At 43.9% G+C, this 11,270-nt stretch overlaps 1 long non-coding RNA gene across 1 annotated transcript in view; it reads right to left on the bottom strand.

Annotated features, from left to right (window-relative positions):
- Positions 1 to 5,134: 5,134 nt before the first annotated feature.
- Positions 5,135 to 11,270, bottom strand: part of LOC103694361 (uncharacterized) — a 130,253-nt gene continuing 124,117 nt past the window's right edge. Inside the window, exon 4 of the long non-coding RNA XR_015644269.1 lies at positions 5,135 to 6,358. This is a non-coding gene — a long non-coding RNA (uncharacterized LOC103694361). The remainder of the gene's footprint in view (positions 6,359 to 11,270) is intronic.

The following is an 11,270-nucleotide window of genomic DNA, read 5'->3' as shown; positions in this document are numbered from 1 at the left end:
CGAGTTTAATAATGATATTTTAGTGTAGACTTTAAGCATGAGGGCTCAGGACAAAAGCCAGGATTGGCTTGAGAAGGCAGGTATGGACTTCCTTGAGAGAGAACTTTGTTACCTTGCAGTAGTAAATTATTTTACAATAGCTGGTTATTTAACACTTTGTTATTTTACAATAGTCATGCATACCATTTTGGAGGGTCCGGAAGCTGTTATATTCAGGTTGCTAAGCAACCTAAATGAGATGACAGGGTGGTGTCTGAGAAGGAACCAACAAGTGACAGGAACAACTAGACCTCAGGGGTACAGAAAGGTAGGACGCCTTTACTGTGTACAAAGTGAAGCTGAGCTTCCCAGAGAAACAGTACCTTACTCAAGATCATATACATTAGGCCTTAGCCCAGGGTCAATATTATTTTAGCATGAAATATCTCTCTGCAAAAGGTGTAATAATCTGAGGTCAGCAACCTTCTCAGCAAATGTTAATTGTGTGGGAATTCTTGCTTCTGACCGATGAAAGGGGTCAATTAAACTCCTTTCCTTTCATATGTCTCCACAATTTCCTTGCCTTTCTGTCCCACCTCAATTATTGGTTGACTCTTTACATGCCTGAGAGTTTGGGAAAGGCCTGGATCTGAACCAGAGTAAGTGGCAGGTCTTCTTTCTGGCCCTTGTGACCTCATCTCCAGATAGACTGTGAGAAATGAACATCTTAGAAGAGGAGATCGCTATGTTCAAATTGAGGACCGCTGTCTTTGCTAGAGGGAGACACCAGTGCGAAGCGGGTACAGAAGAAAACCTCTCGGGGCAGTTTTATTAGACATCCTCAACTGAGCTAAATACGGGGAAAGAAGGGCATTCTGAAAAGACGGCTTTCATCACATCACGGAGATTCCTTAAGCAGTGCTTCAAAGGGAAGAGGTTTGCAGTCCAGATTGCGGTAACAGCACTTCGCCCCCAGGAAGGTTAGCTGGGAACACGTTCCTACCCGCCATGAAGTGACTAAATCTAAAAACGGGTTCTCCAGTGAAGCTCCTCCCCTGGGCAGACTCAACTGAAGCTGTGGTTCTGTGTACTAAATTCGCTGTCTGTAAGGATCTGGAATGGGAAAGTGGATTGCGTAAGCATGGCAGCTTTGGAGGCGTGAACGCTGCGTGCTTGAAGTCCATCTTTCTGATTTCACCGTAGTAGTAGTTCAGCTTCTTCTCAAAAATGCTCGCCCAGCAGCAGGAGGGGAAGGACCAGTCTCCCCAAACCAGTTAAAGGTTTTCAGCAATCTTCATTGAAATAAATGTACTGGAAACCACAGAAGTAGGAACCGGCACAAAGGCGATAATGTTTGCATAAAGAAGCCATTAGGAAGGGACGCCTTGAAACAGTGTGCGGTGTAGCATAACAAATGCACCCTTTCCTTTAGTTATTTCTAACATTCCGTTTATCTAGGTTTTGGTTTTTGGCTTTTTGTTTTTTTGTTTTTTGTTTTTTGTTTTTTTTTTTTTTTCATTTAAAGAGCACGAAGCTGAATGATTCCCTGTTTCCGAGAAGCACGCAGTTCTCGAAAAAGCGTTCCTGGGGTGATTAAAAGCAGAATAAAGAGCAAACCCCAGTGTAATATTTATACAGCCGGAATTTCAGGCACAACACATCCAGATTCAGCCCACCTCCCAATCTGTGCAATCAGGGCTTAAGGAGGGGCATGCTTTAGACTTAGGCAGTTGCAAAAACAGTGAGAAAAACCAGAAACAGAACCACATAACTTTCCCAAATGCCTTTGCTGATTATGGAGACTAGAAACTGTGGGACTCGGTGTAGGGGTTGCCTGAATCCTGTCCTCACGGGCAGGGCCTAAAATGGTCATTAGTAAGAGCAGTCCTCAGAAAGGCCCAGTCCAGGCCACTGTAGTGGAAATACCCAACAAACATATAAAGACACACATGAGTGAAAATGCCCACCAGAGGTTTAGCGTTGAAGGCTGGCCTTCTGGGCTGGCTTCTGCTCCTTTCTACCTTGCATCTAGCAGTCTGTGTGAGCCTTCCCTGTGGCTGGGACCTTCTAGGGTTCATGTCCCTCTAGAATTAAGGTCCCCCGCTTATTGCCCACCCCTTCACTCACTCAAATCACATTAATTTCAAAGCAGGCCTTGATGTTGGGGAGACTCCCAGCCTTGAGGCCTTTATATCTGCTTTTTCTATAACCAGAAATATCCTTGCCTTAAATTTGAAGGGTTTTATTTCATTCTATTCTCCAATGGGTTTTCCCTTTCCCCCCTTCTCTTTCCTTTCTTCCTCTCCCACCCTGTTTTTCCAGGTCTCATGTAGTCCAGGCTATCCTTAAACTCTCTATGTACAAAAGATAAGTCTTGACCTTCTGATCCTCCCGCATCTACTTTGAGATGACAAAGACACACCACTGTATCTGGTCTACAGGACGCTGAGGACTAGACCTATGGCTTTGTGCATGCTAGGTAAGTACTTTATCAACCGAACCAAGTTCCTAGCCCTCAGAATTCATTTTCTAGCCAAATTAGATAGATTGCATTCTCACCAAAACGGCATCTGCAGCCCACTTTATTCTAATGCTATCCCTGTCATGTGTATCTGTGCACCTGTCTTCCCATAGGCTTTAGGTGCCTTGCGAACAGCCAGTCCTTCTTGCTGTTGTTTGAGAGCTGATCTCCAATGCTGAGATACAGAACAGATGGTAGGACAGATAAAGGAATACAGATAGTATGATCTAAGGTCAATAGGTTGCTCTAGGAATGATCCCAATGAGGATATCAAGGATATATGTTGATATCATAGAGTTAAGCTGGCAATACTGTCATACATCTCTAAGGGGTTTGGACTCTTAGACTTCTGTTCTCTATGGTTAGGAATGGAAATGAACCTTGGAGGTATCTTGGAGACTGGGGAGAGAGTCACATATGAAGATATTTATTGGAGCATTATTTTTAACAATGATACTGAGAAGTGTTCAGAATAAAAAATGATATCCTGGCATCATGGGCTTGAGGAGGGGGACCTAGAATCCCTTCAGATACCAAAGTGTTTGTGGTCCCCGCCCCCACCCAAAGGCAAAGGAAACACTGTACGAGCTAATTTTCTCCTTGATTTGACATAATAGCTGACAGAGTCAACCTGAGAAATGTTCTATTTTGTTTCACGGTCTTGAGGTACGACGTGGTGGGCAATGCAGGAGTCTCGGGCAGCTGGTCACATCCACCACAGACAGGAAGCAGCAGTGAAAGCCAAACCCCAGTCTGCTTCCTTCTTATTCAGTCCAGGACCCCAGTCTATGCAAAGCTGCTTCTCACATACAGGTTTTTGTCTCCCCTCCTCAGTTAAGCATCTGTGGAAGCACCCTTGCTGACAAACCCAGAGATGCGTTTCCATGGAGATTTTAAGATCTCTACATGTTGACAATGAAAATTAATCATCACAGACGTAGTATAATAAACATGAAAAGACATCCAACTTTAACCAGCCATCGGGAAAATGCAAATTAAGTCTATGTCGAGATTACATTTCACCACAGTTAAAAGGGCAACCCTTAAGAAAACTGATAATAACAAAGGCTGGTGAGGATGCAGAGAATCGAGAACCTATGGACACTGCCAGTAAAAGAGTAAATCGGTCTAGACATTGTGGTGGTCAGTATGGAAGGTCCTCAAAAATAATAAACTAGTTCTACCCTATGGCTCAGTGGTCCTACTATGTATTTATCAAAGGACTCAAAGTCAGCGTGTCACAGAGGTATTTACATATTCACACTAGTGCCCACTATTCACAACGGCTAGCTTGTGAACTCAACCTAGCCATTGACAGAAGGTTGGATAAGGAAAACATGGCATAACAATACAATGGGATTTTATCCAGCCACAAAGAAGAATGAAATTGTGATGTTTCTGCAAGAAGTTGAATGGAACTGGAGATTATCATATCAAATGAATTAAATTAGATTCTTATAGACACATATTGCATGTTTTGTCTGTGTGGATCCTGGTTACTATGAATGTTCACAAAATCATAGGTACATGTATGACATGAAAGTAGAAGTGAGGGGCTGGAGAGATGGCTCAGTGGTTAAGAGCACCGACTGCTCTTCCACAGGTCCTGAGTTCAATTCCCAGCAACCACATGGTGGCTCACAACCATCTGTAATGGGATCTGATGCCCTCTTCTGGTGTGTCTGAAGATAGCTACAGTGGAATCAAAAAAGAAAGTAGAAGTGAAGTGGTCTGAGAGGAGATTGAATGGGGAGAGAAAAATAAAAGTTGTGCACACACAGGTAATGTGGCCAAAGGAGACAATAAAATGTGTATAAAAGTATCTATGAAGTTCAGTACTGTCCACAAATGAATATATACATATTCATATGTACATGTACACACACCTGCACATATACACTCACACACACGTGCACACATACTCATACATATACACACATGCACACATATACACAGACATAAATACATACATACACATGCGTACACACAGGCACTCACACAGGCACTCACACACATGTATACACAGATACACACATGCATACACACACATGTACTCACACATGCACATATGCACATACATACACCCATGTACACATGCACACCTACACATGGAGTGATTAAAATAAGAAACAGGGGCCAGTGAGATGTTCAGTTGGTAAGAGACACTTGCTGCCAAGCCTAGTGACCTGAGTTTGATTCCTAGGATCCACACAGTGAAAGAAGAGAATCTCAAGTGATCCTCTGACTGACACACATGTGCATATATATATACATGCCATGCACATGTACACACACTGATTTATTGTACTAAAAATTTCTTTTACAGGGACATGGTATTAACATATAACCCTTTTAGGCTTTATTGTTAACTTATACAATCAAGAGTCACCTGGAAAAAGGGAGTCTCAGTTGAGGGGTTGTCTGTTGTTGTAAGATTATAATAAATAGATTTCTTTTACCCCCACTTGGTCCAGCACTGCAGTGCCCCAAGATATCTGGTAGTCAATGTCTCTGCAGCCACACACTCTCCCAACTCAAATCGTCACAAGAAAGAACACACAACACAAAAACCTCTGATCTAATTGGTAAGATATGATTGCCCACCTAAACATACAAAGCCCTGTACACACCCATCCCTTAAGAACATTCTTTTTTTTTTTTTATTATTATCTTGAGTATTTCTTATATACATTTCAAGTGTTATTCCCTTTCCCGGTTTCCGGACAGACATCACCCTCCCCCCTCCCCTTCCTTGTGGGTGTTCCCCTCCCAAACCTCCCCCCATTGCCACCCTCCCCGCATAGTCTAGTTCACTGGGGGTTCAGTCTTAGCAGGACCCAGGGCTTCCCCTTCCACTGGTGCTCTTACTAGGATATTCATTGCTACCTATGGGGACAGAGTCCAGGGTCAGTCCATGTATAGTCTTTAGGTAGTGGCTTAGTCCCTGGAAGCTCTGGTTGCTTGACATTGTTGTACTTTTGGGGTCTCGAGCACCTTCAAGCTCTTCCAGTTCTTTCTCTGATTCCTTCAACGGGGGACCTATTCTCAGTTCAGTGGTTTGCTGCTGGCATTCGCCTCTGTATTTGCTGTATTCTGGCTGTGTCTCTCAGGAGCGATCTACATCCGGCTCCTGTCAGTCTGCACTTCTTTGCTTCATCCATCTTGTCTAATTGGGTGGCTGTATATGTATGGGCCACAGGTGGGGCAGGCTCTGAATGGGTGTTCCTTCAGTCTCTGTTTTAATCTTTGCCTCTCCCTTCCCTGCCAAGGGTATTCTTTTTCCTCATTTAAAGAAGGAGTGAAGCATTCACATTTTGATCATCCGTCTTGAGTTTCCTTTGTTCTAGGGATCTAGGGTAATTCAAGCATTTGGGCTAATAGCCACTTATCAATGAGTGCATACCATGTATGTCTTTCTGTGAGTGGGTTAGCTCACTCAGGATGATATTTTCCAGTTCCAACCATTTGCCTACGAATTTCATAAACTCGTTGTTTTTGATAGCTGAGTAATATTCCATTGTGTAGATGTACCACATTTTCTGTATCCATTCCTCTGTTGAAGGGCATCTGGGTTCTTTCCAGTTTCTGGCTATTATAAATAAGGCTGCGATGAACATAGTGGAGCACGTGTCTCTTTTATATGTTGAGGCATCTTTTGGGTATATGCCCAAGAGAGGTATGGCTGGATCCTCAGGCAGTTCAATGTCCAATTTTCTGAGGAACCTCCAGACTGATTTCCAGAATGGTTTTACCAGTCTGCAATCCCACCAACAATGGAGGAGTGTTCCTCTTTCTCCACATCCTCGCCAGCATCTGCTGTCACCTAAGTTTTTGATCCTTAAGAACATTCTTAACAACCTGTAAATACACAGAGTGGAATCTTAACGTCAGCTTCTGCCATCCCCTCCATTCCAGTCTCTTCCTCTCACCTCAAACTTTTCTCCCGCCCATCTTTCCTTCTCGTCCACTGACAGGCCTTGTTCTATCTTGTACCTGCCCTCACCTGTATGACAATCCTACATTGTCTAGATCACACTGGCCTGTGGCCATGTCTGTGGGAGACTGCCTTGATTGTTGATCGATGTGGGAGTGTCCGATCCACTGGGAGAGGTGCCACCCCTGGGAAAGTGGTTCTGGTTGTATAAGAAAGTGGGCTGAGCATGAGCCAGAGGGAGCAGGACATTAAACAGCATGAACTCTTTCAGTTCCTGCTCGATTTCGAGTTCCTGCCCTGACTTCCCTGACTTGGGAGTGTAAAATTAAAACAAAATAAAATAAATAAAATTAAACAAAAACAGAACAAAACAACAAAAATGACTTTTTTTTCTGTCCAAGTTGCTTTTGCTCAGAGTGATTTATCCCAGACGCAGAGAAGCTCACTAAAGCAGCGTGTAACCTCTGCACATCTTCTATGTATTTAAATCTCAAAGTGACTAGAGCAGCCAATTTAGCATGCATGCCTTGTTTCCATACTGCTGTGCTGCTTATGCAATCAGCAAAAGGATATAATTCAGGACAGACACAATTGTTTCTTCAAATATTCTCAGCCTCGCTTGATTGGTTCCACAGAAGGGAACGCAAGCCTGTGAAGGGCAGGCTGGACTCACAGTGATATGGAAAATCTGCCATTTATTGAGCAATTACCAAATGTGAGTAAGATGCCAAGTGCTGTGAATGTATTTTTAAGTAGATTTTTTTAAAAAAATTAAAATAAGATGATGAGTTAACCTTGCAATCAAATTAACATCCTACATTTATTCTTCATTCATTCATTCATTCATTCATTCATTTAATTCAGTTTCTGAAATAGGCTATCACTGTGTAGCCCAGGCTAGCCTCGAACTTTGTTTTGAAAAATCATTTTGGGGTGTGTGTGTGTGTGTGTGTGTGTGTGTGTGTGTATGTGTCCATGTATGTATATTCCCATATGAATGTGTCTGTGTACCTGTGTGTGCACATATGTAAAGACCAGAGGTCAACATCAGGTAAAGTTCTTAAGTACTCTCCGTTTTATTGTTTAATTTTTATCTTATGTGTATGTGTGTGCCTGCAAGTCTGTATGTGAAACACATGATGTATATAGGTATCCTTAGAGACCAGAATGGGGTTTGGATCCCCTGGAACTAGTGTTACAGGTGGTTGTGAGCCACCTGATGTGGGTGCTAGTAAAAGCAGGTTCTCTGCAAGAGCAGAAAGCTCTCTTGACAGCTGAAACATTGCTTCAGCTCTTTGACCCCCCCCCCTCTATCTCTATCTCTATCTCTATCTCTATCTCTATCTCTATCTCTATCTCTATCTCTATTTTGAGATAGAGTCTCTCAATAATCCTAGAGCTTTACAATTGGCTAGACCAGACATTTTCCCTCCTCTGGACCTCTCTGGAAATATCCTCACAGACAAAGAAGAGCCCCAAGAATCCTTTCCCAGTGCTGGGATTATGAAAATGCTGGCCTCTATCCTTATATAAGATATCCTTATCTTCTTCTTCCTCCTCCTCCTCTTCCTCTCCCTCTTCCTCCTCCTCCTCATCCTCCTCCTCTTCCTCCTACTCCTCCTTTTATTTTTATTTAATGTGGATACTAGGTCCTCATGCTTTCTTAACAAGTGTTTTATCTCCTCAGTTCTGGCCTTAAACCCTGGTCCTTCTCTGCCTCACTGTGAAAACTGTCCCTGATCATAATACAATACCGAGGACTTCCTTTTTCTTCTGAGGTTGGAGGGTCATAGGTCCTTCTGTTCAGCAAGGGTCTTACAGACCTAAGTCATCTTGGGTCCCTGGGCTGTGTGTGAGGCAATTCCTCCCCTCTGTCCCCAAAGGTCTATGTCTGCAGCCCTGCTGGAGAACTTTCGCAAACATTTAACCCTGACCTTTACAGATCCACACTAAGCAAACTCTGATGTGCCCAGCCTTCTTTCTTGCTATTGTTGCCAGAGTCTGAGGTTTCCTCTGGAATCTAATGGAGTCTCACTCATTTCCTGTCCAGAGAGCTTTGGCATCCAGGGTGCAGACCCCTGGAAGCTGCAGAGGCTCTCAGCCCGGGTTCGGCTCTTCCTCTGGATCTTTTACCCTGCATCAAGATCTCAGGCCCCTCCTGCCCAGTGACCCCTGTCACAAGAACCAAAGCCTCTGGTAGGTGGCCATCTGGCCCTACCCCAGCCCTGTGGATGGTTTGGCTTCCACTCCTCTCCAATCCCCACGACCCTCCCTTCTCTGAGGCCCAGGAGGAAACATTTAGCTCCCAGCTGCTTGCAGCCTGGCCTGGCTCTTCCAGTCCCACTCTGTGTTCTGGGTTCACTTGGAATGGCTCTGCTTCTCGTTCCCAAGCCTTGTCCATGTGCTCTGTTTGAGACGGTGGCCCACTGCCACATTCTCTTTTGCTACATTTGAAATTATTTTAATTTGAAGTTGATGCAGTGCAGCTAATTCATTTCATTCTGCCAGACTCATAATGCGCTCTCTCTCTCTCTCTCTCTCTCTCTCTCTCTCTCTCTCTCTGTGTGTGTGTGTGTGTCTGTGTGTGTGTCTCTGTGCATGTCTGTGTGTCTGTGTGTGTACAGCATGTGTCTCTGTCTCTGAGTGCTGAAAGGAAAATTCCTTTCACATGGCCTTTGTCCCCAGAAATCTGAATATCTCTTTGTCTTGGCACTTGTCCCAGCAACACCATTTCATGCCCTTTTCTTTTGGCCTATTCTTAGGATATCAGTGTGGGGGTGGGGGAGTCCGGGTCTCTCACATTGGCTACAAAAACAGGACCAGCCCTCCTCCCCTTGGGTAGTCCATCCAGTCTTCCCTGGTAAGCACTCCACATTCTTTAGTCCTTTCTTCTGCTCCTTTTAGCCACTTTCTCCTGACTGTAAGCAGCTGAGATCCCTAGAGAGCCAGCAGCTCACCTCCAGGGTCAGCTCTTTGCAGTGAGGTGGGGGAATAGGATTAGTTAACCCAGCAAGCGTGCTGGTTTATGGGTCATAGTCGTCTTAGACATTAACCCTATCATTTTAATGTTTTGTTATTAAAACTATGATATTTTAACCCAGGAAAGTTAGTTAGGGAGAACTTTAATCCAAGATACTACAGAAGGGTGGGGGGACAGTAAAGTGCTTACTCTGCAGACAAGAGTTGAGTTCAATCCATAGCAACCAAGTGTGAGTAAAACGCTGGATGTGGTAGTGTGTGCTTGTGATCCCAGCACTAGAGAGAGACAAGAAGATCCTTGGCACTCCTAGGCCAGTCAGTCTAGTCCAATCAGAGTTTTCCACAAAGACTCTGTCTCAAACAAACAAACAAACAAACAAACAAACAAACAAGAAACATGGTGGAACATCATCTGAGGCGTCTTCTGGATCCTCCACATCTGTCTGTTCTTATCCTGCCATGTGCATACACAAATATGGATGCACACAAAAGTTGGGAGAGGGCATTTTCTTTTGTCCTTTTCTTTGTCAATGTGGCTTGTCTTTACACCTCTCTTGTGACACCAGACCCCAACACAGTTCCTATGAGATTGACCCTGATCTTGTGTCCTTGGGTAGAATGTATTTTTGGTCCAGTGACCACTTTTCTGGTAACACTGATGTTCGGCTGAACTGTCTGGAAGATGGAATGAGAACCTAAGACTAGCTTTAATTTCTGAGATGGTGGATCAAGCACATGTCTCCTCCTTTTTCTTTGATTTTAATTGAGGTTTCCTTACTCTTTGCTTTTCTCTGGGTAGGGTGAAGCAGCAGAGGGAGCAGGAAGGGATGAAATTCCTTTCTGTATTGTTTTTATTGATGATCCATCAGCTAACTTTTTTCCTGACTCTGTCCCTAGCTGCAGGGTACTCAAGGTCTCCCATTGTATCCCCAGTAATTTCCTGGGAATCTCAAACAAGAATGTTGACTTTGTCTAAGGTAAAGATGTCCTACTGTTCCATCTAGGGGTCTTTATCAGGGTTCCTTCTCTCTGGTAAAGAATCCTGCTAAAAAATTAAAGGTGAGAAAAATCTTGAGCACAACAGGGTTACAGTCAGGGAAATCATGGAGCACAGCAAACAGGAGCACACAGAGTCAGCAGCTGAGGAAAGGCTTTCATCAGGAGTGAGGAAACACACACATGCAGCAGACACACCCACAGAAGATACACCCACAGAAGATACACCCACAGAAGACACACCCACAGAAGACACACCCACAGAAGATACACCCAGCGCGCACACACACACACACACAGAGAGAGAGAGAGAGAGAGAGAGAGAGAGAGAGAGAGAGAGAGAGAGAGAGACTCTTCAAGAAGTAACGGGAGGCTCAGGAAGCCAAAGCCCGTCTTCTCTCCTTGAGAACTGGGAGTTTTTAAGTCTCTGAAGAGTTTTCTTCCCTAATTTAGGGTTGGTCAGTTTAAAGGAGGACAGGATGGTTGATTAGTCCACAACAGTTCTGTAAATGCATACAGATCTGACCTTTAACTTGCTAATCCAGTTCATCATCTGTTGGAAAAAAAGTAGAACTGTGTCACCAGACAAAAGACCGGGAAGGTCAGGCAGATTAAGAAACCCCGGCAATTTTCATAATTGAGAATGGTAGGGGTTGGGGATTTAGCTCAGCGGTAGAGCGCTTGCCTAGCGAGTGCAAGGCCCTGGGTTCGGTCCCCAGCTCCAGAAAAAAAAAAAAAAAAAAAAAAAAAAGAAAAAGAAAAAAAAAAGAGAGAGAGAATGGTAGTCGTTCAAATTTCATTCACAACATCCAACATGAGGACCATGACAACTAGTCATGTAGCATAGAGCCCAGAGTTCTC

Source organism: Rattus norvegicus, chromosome 19 (genome assembly GCF_021556685.1).
Source record: "Rattus norvegicus strain SHRSP/BbbUtx chromosome 19, alternate assembly SHRSP_T2T, whole genome shotgun sequence".
Taxonomy (NCBI): Eukaryota; Metazoa; Chordata; class Mammalia; order Rodentia; family Muridae; genus Rattus; species Rattus norvegicus.
Note: the sequence above shows the minus strand (reverse complement) of the source record. Positions and strands in the feature narration are given on the sequence as shown.